This window comes from Gossypium arboreum, chromosome 5 (assembly GCF_025698485.1).
Source record: "Gossypium arboreum isolate Shixiya-1 chromosome 5, ASM2569848v2, whole genome shotgun sequence".
NCBI lineage: Eukaryota > Viridiplantae > Streptophyta > Magnoliopsida > Malvales > Malvaceae > Gossypium > Gossypium arboreum.
The window spans coordinates 18078941-18094558 of NC_069074.1; the positions used below are offsets into that span (position 1 = coordinate 18078941).

Below are 15618 nucleotides of genomic sequence, written 5' to 3' on the forward strand. Positions count from 1 at the left end.
TTTTATACAATATACACTACTTTTATTAATTTTTGCGGAAAAATTATTTTAGCTTTATATTTAAATTTTTATTTTTCTAACTCTTAAATTTTATATATATTTTTCAAATCACCCTAAAATTGATAGAGAAATTAACATTTATTGTTTTTTGTTGACATAACATACACGCAATTACCACATGGATGATATGTCAACATTTAATTAATTTTTAAAATTATAAAATATTAAAAATAATTTTTAATATATTTAAATATTTTTATAATTTTAAAATATTTTAATGATTTTAATTTTGAAAATAATTTTTATATATTTTAAATTTTAAATTTTAAAAATTAATTAAATGTTGATGTGTCATCCACGTGGTAATTCATGTGTGTACCACATCAACAAAATTAAAAAACGTTAATTTTCCATCAATGACGGAGCCAAAAAAAATTTTGGGACTGGAATTAAATTGTATATCTTTACAATAGTAAAAATACAATTTCATCATTTTAATAGTCTATATATTTATGACTTTTAAATGATTAAATCAAATTTTTATTATTTTTGGGGCTAAAGTACAATTTTATCACTACTAATTTAAAATTTGATAAATTACAAAGGGTGAAATTGAAAATTTTTCATTTTAGATGGGGGCCAGGGCCCTGTCAGCTCCCGTGGCTTCGCCACTATTTTCTAACGAAAAATTAAATGAGGATTAAAATGAATTTTTCATAAAGTTTAAGGATCAAATAAGTCATTATTTCTTTTCAATTAAACATATTATTGCCGTCCAACTTCTTCCAAATAGTTATATATTATGGCATAATAACTTATTTAATTTTCAAACTTTACAAAAAAAAAAAAAATCATTTTAACTAGCAATTTAATTTTCTTTTTGAATAATTGTGACTTTATTACCCAAAGAAAGCAGAAATGTGCTACATAAGAAACTGTATACAACAGTAGAAACAGTGAAATGAACTAGTAATGACTAATAATTTCCTCTAATATCATGTATACCCCAAGCTAAAGACAATCTATTATTTACAATATCATTTCTTCTAATATTAGTACCCATCAGTCTCAAACTTATCACCTCTTTAATTTTGTTTAAAACCTCTGCCTCTGTCATTTGAACTGCTATAAAATGTCTATTATTTGGTTCCTTCAAAATCCAGTAAATACAAGCATTCCATCCAAGCTTCAAAATAATAGTTATCAATGCCTTCCCTTTTAATCTCTTCATTGTGTTGCCAATTTCCAGCTTGCGTTTGCAATTGACAGTGCTGCAAAATCCCTTCCCAAATTACTTTAGTGAACCTGCAACCAAAAAACAGATAGTCCGTAGTTTCCAGCTCCTCAAAGCACAATTTGCATATTCCATCAAATATTCATCCCTCTCTGAATAAGCCTTGTTTTTATAGGAAGTCATAGCTAGCCAAGATATCTATAACAAAGCAATTTTTACCTCCTCTTCTTTTTTTTTTTTTACCTTTTTGTTATTTATCAAATCACTCAAAATAGATAAAAATTAATAAATATTAATTTTGCTAATATGACATCCACGTGATAATTCACGTGGGTGACATGTTAGTAAATAATTAATTTTTTAAAATATAAAAATAATTTAAAAATAATAAAATATTTAAAAATATAAAATATATTTTTAATTTTAAAAGAAGTAAATAATTGTTAACGTGACATAGTTGTAAATTTCTATATAGATGTCACATCAATAAATTTAACGTACTTTAATTTTTTTTATTTTTAGATGATTTAATAATAATATAAATTTAAGTACTAAAAGAAATAAAAAGAAATTAAATGACAACTAAAATAATTTTTATAAAATTAGATAACTATTTTAAGAAAAAGTTTGCTCACATCCACTTATAGACAAATTTAAGCTACAAAATTTTGGGTGAAACTTACCTTTTACCTGGTTAAGCATCACTATAAAAGTCTACATTTATGAATAAGGCTCACAAATTTACAATAAATAAGCTGAGGTTTATGTTTTTTTAATTTATTAAGCTTTCAAATATTTTATTTAGGTAAAAAGAACAAAACTGAAGAGGTTATATAAATATGAATACTCACAATTTATTGAAATTTATATAAATATAAAATATTTTGAATATGACTAGGAAAAAAAAATAAACAAGTTTCCATTGGAAATTTGGTGGCTGAGGGATGGTTAGCTAAATCAACCCGTTTTCATAATTAAAGATTTGACTTTCCATGTTACAACCCCATGTAACACCCCAAACCCGGCCCAGAAGTTATGGCCGGATCCAGCATGCCACATCAAAAACATAAAAAAAAAATTCCATTCTAAGTCCAGAAAATCGTACTTGATGTTCAAAAGATTAATTCATTAAGGGTTAAAGTGAATGGAAGTCATGCACCGTAGGAAACCGGAAAAGAGGTGGTGAGTCCATCGGATCGCTTAAGTACCAAGCTCCCTTCGGATCCAATCCTAGACATGCATACCGCCATTGCCACACCTTAACGTCATGGATATTTCTAGGAAACCGATTCGATTAAGTCATTTTTAGGAAAAGTGATTAATTTTAGAAAATACTTTCATTGCGGAAGCTTTGCTTGTTGTCGTGTTATTTTGAAATCAACTGTTGTTTTTGAAAACGCGCCCTAAAGCTATCCAATTTCAACAGTTAAAATAAGTATTACCTATCTTAGTAATACATATTAAAACCATCAAAATAAATAAGCGGCCTTATTACATTTAAAAGCCTAAAACCTCAAACGTAATTAAAAGGATGTCCAGTTCACGAAGAAAATCAAACTTTAGAATGGGTGGCCACTCAATTCCCTCACGACTCCAAGCCCACTATGGTTGGGGATTTCTGCGTGGATGAAAATAAAAGGGTGAGTTTGGGGAAACTCGGTGTAAGGAAAACCCATTCAAAGCCCAAGTCACTCAAGCCTATTGGGCCTAAGCCCATTCAGTAATAGTGGTATGGGCCAAAGCCCTTTTCAGATTATAATAAACCGGGCCTTAGCCCTTATTCAGATAATGAGATGGCCCATAGGCCCATTTCAAAATACATGCAACATCAAGAAACATATGCATGCCCATTTGGGAGACTACTCAACCCACCAACCACTACACTCCACCCGTACCAGCCATACACTCCATGTGGGAATAGCTCAACCCACCCAAATTTAACACTCCACAGCTTGCAAATTTGCTGCTCGCTTATCAAGAATTGAGGCAAAGCCTCCAAAGACGTGGACAAGCCACTTTCAGATTTCCTCCATCAATATCCCAATCTCATGCATCGATAATAACAACATGGCATGCAAGAAATAACAACATCAAACATGCATTTAGGTCAATTTAACCCTAGGGGTATTTCGGTAATTTATCTACTAGGGTAAACCGTAAATTTTCCACTTTTAAAGGTATTTCAGTAATTTATCTATTTTAGGGTTTTTCATGCATATTCCTACTTTTCACGTACTAACAGAATCACTACCGAGGGTTCTTACCGAATTGGGCCCGTTGGCCCATCATTCCAATTTTGGCCCATTAAGCCCAAAAATATCGATGGCACAGAAATCATGCACTTTGCAGTCCCTTACCAAAAACATTAATCGATTTACCTCACCAGCATTCGCACACTCGAAAATCTACAAAATACCAGTTTTCGGCATTTCGGCTTTTCGACTTTTGCCGATCTAGACTAAGAAATAGGGTGTTAGTTACACACCTGTTTGCGACGATATGCTGACGAGATCCACACACGAACCGCCTACAATTGGATTACTAACACGTTAATCTAACTATTCAAATAAAAACTACGTATTAACCCCTTACAATATTCGACCAACCACACCTACAGATCATAGTAAGCTTATAAGAAATCAATAAGCAACTCATTAACAATTTTTTGTCAATGTTTACCACATAATCATAATTTCACTGCAATCTGTCTTCCTGAGCAACAGTCACTAAATTATTTATAACTGGAGCTATGAAACTCCAAATCAAGTTCCATTAATTTTCCCTGAAAATAGAGTCATATATCTTCTATCCATAAAATTTTCAGAATTTTTGGTCTAGCCAATCAATACCAGATTTTTCTCAAAGTTTCCCATGTTTCACTGTTTAACTAATCTGACCAATCTTCATTACGAATCAAATTTCTCATTGTACAGAATTCAAAATATGTTTTCGTTTATTCCATTTGAAACTAGACTCATTAAGCTTTAATTACATAATTTATGCAGCTTCTAATTCATCTCCCACAATTTATGGTGATTTTCCAAAGTCACGTTACTGCTGCTATTCCAAGCAGATTTATTACCAAATCACTCTTTCACACATAACTTGCATGCATGTTATTTAAACATGTATATCACCAATCAATCATCACATATCTATGATTTTACTTAAGTATAATCTCCATTTCATCATTTTAAAGCACAACATGTTAGCCGATTTTTCCCTTTAACATCTAAGGCACATGCATGCTCATTTGTTTGGCTCAACTTCACCTATCTTCCATTTTTCATCAAAAGAACATGAAACAACAACCATTTCCTTCATTTTAATTCATGACTAAATGCTCACAACACAACTAAAAATCAAAATATACTTCAAGAGTTAAGGTAGAATCAAGAAGAACTCATGAACCTCAAAATAGAAGCAAGGTACCAAGAACTTACCTTCAATTTTCCTCCTCCTAATGACCGAATACTCAAGAGCTTTCTCCTCTCCTTTCTCTTCTCTAACTTTCAGCTATGATGAACAAAGATGGACAAAACTTTGTTCTTTTCACCCCTTTTTCTTTTAATAAAACTTCATATTTCATCCATTTAATTCTTGATACAAAAGACATGAAATTCTTATCATGAAACATTTACCTAACCCATTATCATGAAACATTTACCTAACCCATTATCATGGAACATTTACCTAACCTATTATCATGGAACATTTACCTAACCTATTATCAATTTGTATCAATTTGTACCATAAATTATGGATATCAAGTGCACATTTTGTCTACAACAACATGATGGCTGGCCACTTCATGTAAAATGGGAGGTTTGTCTTGCAATCCTCCTATTTTGCACTCCTATTTATTTGGCCACTTCAATTTAGCCTATAGCATTTTCAAACATTTTCACACAGGTCCTATTTCATAATTTCACCCCCTTTTTTCTTATGGAACAAAAATTAACTAAAATTGCCGGGTTCTATCTTAAGCTTGGGCTTTCTAGAGGCCCACTAACATAATTAAACCTATGCCAACATTCACAGGATTCCCGAAAATTGGGGCGTTACACCCCACAGGCAAGTTTTTGTCCCATCATTAACTCTTCCATCTAATATTTGCGGTGTGATGCACACAAGGTATTATTATTGTTAGGTAAAAATGGATAGAATCATAAATGCTCCCGTTACAGTAGTTTTAAAATTATTTGGAAGAAACATTGGATATAGTGCCCTAAATAATAGAATTAGTAGCCTTTGGTATCCCTCAAAGCCCTTCTATCTCATGGACATTGAGAATGGATATTTTTTGGCTAAATTTCAATCTATTGATGATTATGTTAAAGTTTTGCTGCAAGGCCCTTGGATGACTTCCGGTCAATATTTGACCGTTTCAACGTTGGACAAAAGAATTCAATCCCTTACAACCCTACTCAAGCAAGGTGTTGGCTTGGATATGATTACCAGGTCTTCCAGGTTTTTTATACAAGAAGAAAATTCTTGAAGAAATAAGAGGGATTGATAAACATATCAAATTGCATATTTTTTATGCTTAATTTGGTTTATTGATGAACTGAATCCTGCTAATTAAGTGTTTTTATGATTTAATTCTTGTCAGGGATGCAATTGATCAAAAGCAAGCTGAAAAGGGGCCAAATTAGAAGAAAATCATTGGAATGGGCCAAAGCGAAAAGATGGAGCAAGCCAAGGACTAGTCATAAATTTGACTTTGTAAAAAGCCAAAAATAGGAAATTCTATTTTAAGTTTATTTTTTTTAATTATTATTATTTTAGATTTTATATTAATTTTCTTAAGCTATTTTTAGTAAACCCTATCTATATAAATAGGGGGTTTTAGTTCTTAAGAAATCATCTATTAATCAATTGTCTTTACATTCCTATTTCATTTTGGAATTCCATTATCCACTTTGTTTTCTTTTTCTTAATTCAATTGAGCAATAGATTATTTTGTCTTCTTTTTACAAAATTTGTCTAATTCTCTTTGCAATTTTTCCTATCCATTTCTACTACCTTTTTCATATAATTTCTATCATTTCCATAACCTTCAAGCATGATTAAATTCATGCCACACTAAACCCCTTTCAGCTTTAAGCCGGTGTTAACCCCGTCAAAATCCCCGTGAGTTATGAACCCGAGCTGTTTAACTCCCAACTTTCAATATTTATTATTTCTCCGGATTAAGAGTATGACTTCGTCAACTCACAAAGTCAAGTCAATACTAAGTCAAAAAAGACGTCGTTTGAGTTAGTGTGGCTAGACGTACATTTGGAATTCCGAAAGGATCGATTGTCTAATTGGTCTTCCGTGAACACATTGGCGTGCCAAGTGGGGATTGCTGTTTGGTTCCGTCAAGGGAAGTAGTAACCGAATTTAAATGTCCCAATGTTTGAGGGCATTGGTTCGAGCTAGGCTCTTCTAGAAGGCAAAGCTGCCGGAGTTCTAAATCACAAACGTTTCGTAGGTTGTTCGATCGGTAAAGGTTAGTTATAGGACGTTCTATAACTAATTTACACAAGGAAGAGTTGGTGTCCGAGGCGTCCTTGGTAGCTATAACTAGCTTATCGGAAATGAGGAGTTCACCTAATTTCGAAGATCAGGTCAAAGACGGGAAAACCCGTGCTTAAGGCTGAGCTAAGTTTTATTGATTTCCCTTTAAATTATTTCGTTATTTATTTTTATTTCATTTTTTACTTTTTACTTTTTACGTTTTCTTGTGTTTATTTCAAGTTTTATATTTTATTCCCCCCCAAACGTCACGGGCACGACAACTGCCCAGACACTAATCTGGTCAAGAAACAAACAATTTTCAGCAATTCCAGTCTCTGTGGGATCGACCCTACTTCCTATACTGCTTTAATTTGCAAACTAGGTGTAGGTTTATATTGGTGGAATCGACAGCCATCAGTTTTGGCGCCGTTGCCGGGGACTGGCAACACTTACAATTGTTTAAATCGTCTTCATGACCAGATCTTCATCATGAGATCTCGAATACGACCCAGAGATCGAAAAATCGGCGCGAGCACGACGAAAAGAGACAGAAGCTCTTAAACGTGCAAGTAAAATAGGAATAGAGCTAGGACAAGGAATCCTAGAATCTGACGTTGAAAAGTTGAGCGAAGCAATTCGTGCAGAGGCAATTCGACGTGGGAAACAAGTCGAAGAGGTTGAACCTGAGACCGAACCACTCTTTGAAACAAAAAACAACCTCTGTGAACTAGAAAGAATGGCAAACCGAACCATTCGTCAACTAGCCGCTGCTCCCAACGAGCAAACACAGTTATGCATCAACTATCCAACCGGAGGAACCCCTTTTGAATTGAAGTCGGGCTTGATTCACCTTTTGCCCACTTTTCGAGGCTTGAAGAACGAAAATCCACACACTCACTTGAGAGAATTCCACATGGTCTGCTCAAGCATGAAACCCCAGGGAGTACTCGAAGATAAGATCAAACTTCGGGCCTTTCCTTTTTCTTTAGTTGATACAGCAAAAGAATGGTTATTTTACTTACCTCCCGGTTCTATCACAACGTGGGATGACTTATCTCGTGTATTTCTTGACAGGTTCTTCCCAGCGTCACGAGCAGCCGAGCTTAGGAGGGAAATAGTGGGAATTCGCCAATTGGAGAGTGAATCGCTCTACGACTACTGGGAGCGGTACAAAAAACTGTGTGCGAGTTGTCCTCAACATGGGTTAACCGAACAATCACTTCTTCAATATTTCTACGAGGGTTTGCTCCCTATGGAAATGAAGATGATCGACGCTGCTAGCGGAGGAGCGCTTGTCAATATGACCCCTCAAAGGGCAAGAAAGCTAATATCCACCATGGCGGCAAATTCTCAACAATATAGGCCAAATTCAGAACCGACAAGACGGGTTAATGGGGTAAACATTTCAACTTTAGAAGATAAATTGGATAAACTTACGAATGTTGTTCAATCTTTGCTTACAGAAAAGAAGAGTTTGACCCCACTTTGTGGAATTTGTACTACGTCTGAACACCCGATGGATTTGTGCCCAATCCTTAACAACAATTCAACAGCACATGTAGATGCTGTCGGAGGTTTTCCAGGACCTCCGCAAAGACGTTATGATCCTTTCTCCAACACCTACAATCCTGGGTGGAAGGATCATCCCAACCTGAATTACGGAGCTAATCCCCGATATAATCCACTATACCAACCGAGACCTCTACAACCACAACAACAACACAAGCCGAGCACATCTTTAGAAGCTGTTGTGGAAAGACTTGCCGTCGATGCTGCAAAATATCAACAGAGGACAGACGCATCAATACAAGAGTTAACTAATCAAGTTAGTAAACTCTCGATGGCAGTTAATCGCTTAGAGTCTCAAGGTAAATTACCTTCCCAGAAAGAGCCGAACCCTCGGCAGAATGCCAGTGCAATCACCCTTCGTAGCGGAAAGGTTCTGGAAACAGTACCAACTAAAAGTCATAGGCAAGAAAAGGAACAGGAAAAGCAGATCTATGATCCAACAACTAGGCCAGAGTCAGAAATTCAGAGACCAGTTGTAATGCCACCTCCTTTTCCAGGGAGGCTTGCAAGGGATAAGAAAGAGAAGGAGGAAAAAGAAATCCTCGAGACATTCAGAAAGGTGGAGGTAAATATTCATTTACTCGACGCTATCAAACAGATCCCCCGTTATGCAAAATTCCTCAAGGAATTGTGTACTAGCAAAAGGAGGTTAATAGGTAACGAAAGAGTAAATGTAGGAGAAAATGTCTCCACAGTACTGCAAAAGAAAGTTCCGCCAAATTCAAGGACCAAGGTATGTTTGCTATTTCCTGTGAGATAGGTAATGTAGGCATTAAGAAAGCTATGTGTGATTTAGGGGCTTCTATTAATGTTATGCCTTATTCTATTTATAAGTTGATTAATGCGGGTCCTTTAAAAGAGACAGGAGTAATAATCCAGTTGGCGAACAGGTCAGTCGTCTATCCCGAATGTAACGGCCTAATTTTCAGTGGTGTCGGAAATGGTGATTTGAGATCACTAAATTCGACAAATAAGATTGAACAAGATAGTAATTTAATATTTATGAGTCAAGTAAGAATTTAGAAGAATTTGTGAAATGGTGAAATTAGTGAATTAAAAGAATTTATTAGGTCAAACGGGTCAAAAATGAGGTATCGAGACCTCAAAGTTGAAAATCGAGCTATAAATATTTTTATAAATATTTATGGAGTGTCATTGAGTTAGTATTAAAGTTTCGTTAGAAAATTTTAACGTTTGGATGGCTAATTAATTGAAAAGGATTAAATTGAAAATAGCACAAAATTTGTTAAATTGTGAGTAAATAGCTTAAGTATTTAAAAGATGGATTTAAAGAGCAATTAGACCCAAAGGTTAATGGCTGGACGGTTTGGGTATGAAATAAGCAAGAAAACAATGTGAACAAGGGCAAAATTGGAAGTAGATAAAAGTTAATAGTTAAATAATGATGTAATTGAAAAATCTAGACATTTTCTTCATAATTTCTCAGCCAAAACGCCATAGAAGGTCTGGAGAAAGCTGGTTTTCATATTTTTACATCATGTGAGTCTAATTCTTGCTTTTTCTTGATACTTTTTATGTTTTTATGACTTTTACAATTAGGTCCACTTGTAGAATTCATTAGTTTTTGATTTTTGGGTGAAATTGGAAGTTACCCTGGATGGATAAGGAATTTTATGATGAATTATTATGAAATTTAAGTTCTAATTTCATATTAAGGTGGTTTTATTAAGTGATTTTGATAGGAAATGATATTTAGGACCTAATTGTGAAAAAGTTGTGAATTGAAGGTTGCTGTTGAAATTCAGAATATAAAGGTTTTGAAATATTTTATAATGATAAAATAAAGTGTTAATTGAGAAAAATTAGTTCAATTGATGGGTGAATTGAGTAGGGACTAAATTGTGAAAACAGTAAATTTTGGGGTAAAAGTGCAATTTCGAAATTTGAACAGCATAAATTGTGAAGTGAAATAGAAATCAAATAAATGCTAATGAGTAGAAATATTTTATATTATAGATCAAGAATCCAAAGAAGAACGAGGAAAAGAAAAAGTTGCGAATAGTCCCAAAATTTCAATATCTTCTACAAATTAGCCGGGTAAGTTCATATGGTTGAAATTAGATGTTTATTTGTGAATGATTGAAGTATATAATGTGTTATTATATACTAATTTGTTGTGGGATTGTGTAGATTTTGTTAATGAAAGAATAAATGTGGAAATGCAAATTAGGAAAACGCAGGATTGAGTAATGCGTTCAGATCGTGATGTGTGATGAATTGACGGATAAGACCATGGTTGTTCCATGGCAAAGTGTGAAATGTAGGTATGGTATCATCCATACTGAGTTGTGAAATGTAGGTATGGTATTATCCATACTTGAAATGTGAAATGTAGGTATGGTATTATCAAATCCATACTTGAGTTAAGAAATGTAGGTATGGCATTTCCTATACCGAAGTTAAAAAATGTAGGTATGGTATTTCAATGAGGAAAACCATACTGAGTTGTGAATCGTGGCATTGAGCAACGACGTACTCAATTTCGTAAGCCGCTTTCCTAATTTGATTATAAGAAATAAAGAGAAGTGATCCAAATGGAAGAGATTGAGTAGTTGTTACTTGTTGAGCTCAACTATGTGAATTATTATAACAATGGTTGTGAATCGCAGAAACTTTAGTAAATGTTTTGGTATTGTTTGGAAATATTATGTTTGGTAAGCATTACTTTTAACCTATGAACTTACTAAGCTTCAATAAGCTTACTTGTGTGTGTTTAATATTTTTATGTAGATTGACTTGAAGTGAAGTGGGTAGATCGGATCAACACAACAAAGCACACTATCCAGATCAATTCGGTAGCTTTTGTTTTATGTTTGAAGATTTATATGGCATGTATAGAGTTTGAATGAATTGAAGTAAAGATGTTATAAACTAGTTAACAATATTTGTACTAAAATAGTTTTCGGTAAGTAGCAGTAGTTTGACTTTGAAAAATCACTAAAAATAGTAGAAATGGAATTAAATAATGAATAAATTATGGAATCGAATCTCGATGAGTCTATTCTCATATGGAAGAAGCAAAACAGGTATATGAGCTATATTTTATGAGATGTTTAAATTTTTGTGAAACAGGGCCAGAGCGATTTTTGGATCCCCTGTTCTGACTTTGGAAATTCACCATAAATTTTAAAAATATAATTAGAAGTCATACTTTATATGTACAGATTCCTTATTGAGTCTAGTTTTATTAGAGACAAACGGCATAGTCATTGCAGCTCTGTACAGAGAGATATCTGATTCGTAATACACAAAGGTCAGAGTAGTCAAACCCTGAAACAGGGGAGATTTTAAATAATAAACTGTACTAATTGGCTTGACCAAAAATTCTAGAAAAAAATTGGTAAGTAGATATATGAGTATAAATTCATAGAAAATTTACGGATTTGGATTTTGAGTTTTATAACTTGAGATATGAATTATTTAGCAACTATGACACAGTTGGACAGCTTGTCTGGAAAGTGTGATATAAATTGTTTGAATTTGTTTAAGTGCTCAAATAAGTTTAGTAATGCCTCGTGCTCGACTCCGGCGACGGCCTCGGGTAAAGGGGGTGTTACACCGAAGGGTTGCTTGAAGACGTCCTTGTTAAAGTTAACGAATTAGTTTTCCCTGCAGATTTTTACATTATTAGTATGGAAGATGATAATTCAACTAATTCGTCTGACATTTTGCTTGGAAGGCCGTTTCTAAGTACCGCAAGCGCAAAAATAGATGTTCGAAGTGGGACGCTGACCATGGAATTTGATGGCGAAATTGTGAAATTCAATGTCTACGAGGCTATGGGTCATCCTAACTCACTATTGAATATTTCTAGCATTGATATTTTAGATTGTTTAACTTAATATTATTCTGAATATCATGACTTTGATGAGTTGGAAACTGTTCTTTTCAGAAACATTGACATGGAAGTTTTACATCATCTCGAGGAATTCGCAGTCATTGAAGATCCGTTACAAGAAATCGTCAATCACTTGGATATGCAATCGTCGTTGACAAACCGAGGTAACCAATTTGAACTATTACCTTCCCGAACTAAAATGTTACCCTCGGTTTTACAGCCACCGATCTTGGAGCTTAAAGCATTACCGGACCATCTTAAGTACGTCTTTTTGGGAGAGAAAGACACCTTACCGGTAATAGTGTCAAACAAGTTAACCAAAGACGAGGAGGAAAGTCTAGTTCGAGTTTTGAGAGATTATAAGGAAGCTATTGGTTGGAAGATAGCCGACATAAAAGGGCTAAGTCCATCCACCTGTATGCACAAAATTTCCATTGAAGACAACATGAAACCAAAGAGGGATGCTCAACGACGTCTTAATCCACCCATGATGGAGGTAGTAAAGAAGGAGATCCAAAAACTGTTAGATGCTGGAATGATATATCCGATTTCCGACAGTAATTGGGTTAGCCCAGTTCATGTCGTGCCCAAGAAAACTGGCGTGACAGTGGTGAAAAACCAATTAGGTGAGCTGGTCCCTACACGAGTACAGAATGGATGGAGGGTTTGCATCCATTACAGGAAGTTGAATGCAGCTACCCGAAAAGACCATTTTCCACTCCCCTTCATCAATCAAATGCTCGAGCAATTAGTCGGTAAGTCCCATTATTGTTGTCTCGATGGGTACTCAGGATTTTTCAAGATTCCAGTGGCTCCGGAGGATCAAGACAAAACGACTTTCACGTGTCCCTTCGAAACATTTGCGTATATACGGATGCCATTTGGACTCTGCAATGCTCCGGCCACCTTCCAAAGATGCATGGTGAGCATATTCTCTGATTACGTCGAGAAAATCATCGAAGTCTTTATGGATGACTTCACGGTATACGGTAACTCTTTTAACGAATGTCTCAATAATCTTGCTAAGATATTACAAAGATGCCTAGAATTTAATCTTGGTTTAAATTATGAAAAATACCATTTCATGGTTGACAAAGGATAAATTTTGGGTCATATAGTTTCCTCGAAAGGAATCGAGGTCGATAAGGCAAAAACGGACATTATTAACTCGTTACCTTACCCCTCATCAGTGAGGGAAGTTCGTTCGTTTCTCGGCCATGCAGGATTCTACAGACGATTCATGAAAGATTTCTCGAAAATCGCGCGACCGCTTTGTAGTCTGTTACAAAAGGATAAAGAATTTGAATTTGACCAGACTTGTAAAGACGCGTTTGATGTGCTGAAGCAGAAATTGGTCTCCGCTCCCATAGTGCAGCCACCAAATTGGAACTTCCCGTTCGAAATCATGTGTGATGCGAGTGACCAAAGTGTGAGAGCTGTTCTTGGCCAAAGAATAGGGAAAGAGCCTCATGTTGTCTACTATGCTTCGAAGATTTTGGATGCTGCCCAAAGCAATTACACAACGACTGAGAAAGAATTATTAGCTGTTGTGTTTGCTTTAGATAAATTTAGATCTTACCTATTGGGAACTAAGGTAATTATCTTTTCTGATCATGCAGCTTTGATTTAATAAGGAAGAAGGAGGCAAAACCCCGACTAATCAGGTGGATTCTACTCCTACAAGAGTTTGATTTTGAAATTCGGGATAAGAAGGGAAGCGAAAACCTAGTAGCTGACCATCTGATTCGATTACCGATTCCAGTAGGCGACACACCATTGAAGGACAACTTTCCAGATGAAAACCTATTTTCAGCAAAGGCAATGCATCCTTGGTATGCAGACATAGTAAATTACCTCGTCACAGGTACTATTCCTTCAGATTTGCCAAGGTCTAAAAAAGATAAGATAAGAAAGGATGCACGATATTACATTTGGGACGATCCTTACCTTTGGAAGCATTGCTCGGATCAGGTAATACGACGTTGTGTAGCAGAAACAGAGGTACAATTTATCTTAACTTTTTGTCATTCTTATGCATGCGGAGGGCATTTTGGACCTAAACGCACTGCACACAAAATTCTCGAATGTGGATTATTTTGGCCCAACATATTTCATGATGCCTTTTATTTCTGCAAAGTTTGTGAAAAATGCCAAAGAGTTGGCAACCTTAGTCGTCGAAATAAGATGCCTCTTACTCCTATTCATATTTGTGAAATTTTTGATGTATGGGGCATCGACTTTATGGGTCCCTTCGTTTCTTCTTTCAGTAATTTTTATATGCTCTTAGCTGTTGATTATGTCTCTAAGTGGATAGAAGCAAAGGCCACTCGCAATGATAATGCTAAGACCGTAGTTGACTTTCTTAAAAGTTTTATTTTTTCCAGGTATGGCACTCCTCGAGCATTAATCAGTGACAGAGGAACACATTTTTGCAATAAACTCGTAAGTGCATTAATGGAGAAATATGGAGTGACTCAACGAATTGCCACTGCTTACCATCCACAAACAAACGGGTAAGCCGAAGTGTCAAATCGAGAGATCAAATCTATTCTGGAAAAGACGGTTAAACCTAACAGGAAGGATTGGAGTTTGAGACTGAATGACGCACTTTGGGCCTATAGGATGACTTACAAGGGACCAATAGGCATGTCACCTTACCGACTCGCTTTGAGAACCGTGCCACCTCCCTACGAAAGTTAGAACACAAGGCTTTTTGGGCAGTTAAGCAGTGTAATATGGAAATGGAGTCTGCAGGGAAGTCTCGGAAGTTAGACATCCAGGAACTCGAGGAAATTAGAAACGATGCATATGAAAATGCTCGAGTTTATAAAGAAAAGACGAAGGCATTTCATGACAAGTTTATCACCAGGAAGCAATTCTCAATAGGACAAAAAGTGCTCTTATATGACTCTACCTTAAAGATTTTTGCTGGTAAGCTTCGATCCAAATGGATTGGACCGTTTATTGTTACTAATTTATTTGTGAATGGTGCAGTGGAAATTCAAAGTGAAGAGACACGAAAGCGATTTAAAGTGAATGGTCAACGACTAAAACCCTTTTTTGAGAATTTTCAAACACACACAGTTGAGGAGATTGTTCTCGATGAGCCAAAAGTCTAAATAACAGGTCGTCGAGCTAACAACGTTAAACAAAAGCGCGTTTTGGGAGGCAACCGAAATTTATTTTCATTTATTTAAATTTTTAGTTTAAGTAAATTAGGATGTAAATAAATAAATTCTTATTTAATTTGATGTTTTCAAGAATACTGTGGAAGTAATTAATTTTCAAAAAGACGAGTAATGAAGGTGGCGTGGGCACGACTTGCTAATGTGAAAAAAAAAAAAACCCATCATCCACTAAAATTCCTACCCAAACCCATTTATCCATATATACCAAAACCAAAAATCAAACCCAATACCCAAATCCTAACCCATTTACCCAAAAGCTAAAATAA

At 35.1% G+C, this 15618-nt stretch overlaps 1 long non-coding RNA gene and 2 pseudogenes across 1 annotated transcript; 2 read left to right on the forward strand and 1 right to left on the reverse strand.

Moving 5' to 3' along the window:
- Nucleotides 1-3487: 3487 nt before the first annotated feature.
- LOC128293118 (uncharacterized) lies at nucleotides 3488-4879 on the reverse strand. The gene is made up of 2 exons (XR_008283189.1): nucleotides 4678-4879; nucleotides 3488-3761 (listed from the first exon to the last, which is right to left on the reverse strand). It is a non-coding gene; the product is annotated as an uncharacterized LOC128293118 (long non-coding RNA).
- Nucleotides 4880-6816: 1937 nt separating this feature from the next.
- LOC108450945 (uncharacterized) lies at nucleotides 6817-12168 on the forward strand (annotated as a pseudogene).
- A 60-nt stretch (nucleotides 12169-12228) lies between these two features.
- On the forward strand, nucleotides 12229-15283 carry LOC108450946 (uncharacterized; annotated as a pseudogene).
- The last annotated feature ends 335 nt before the right edge of the window (nucleotides 15284-15618 follow it).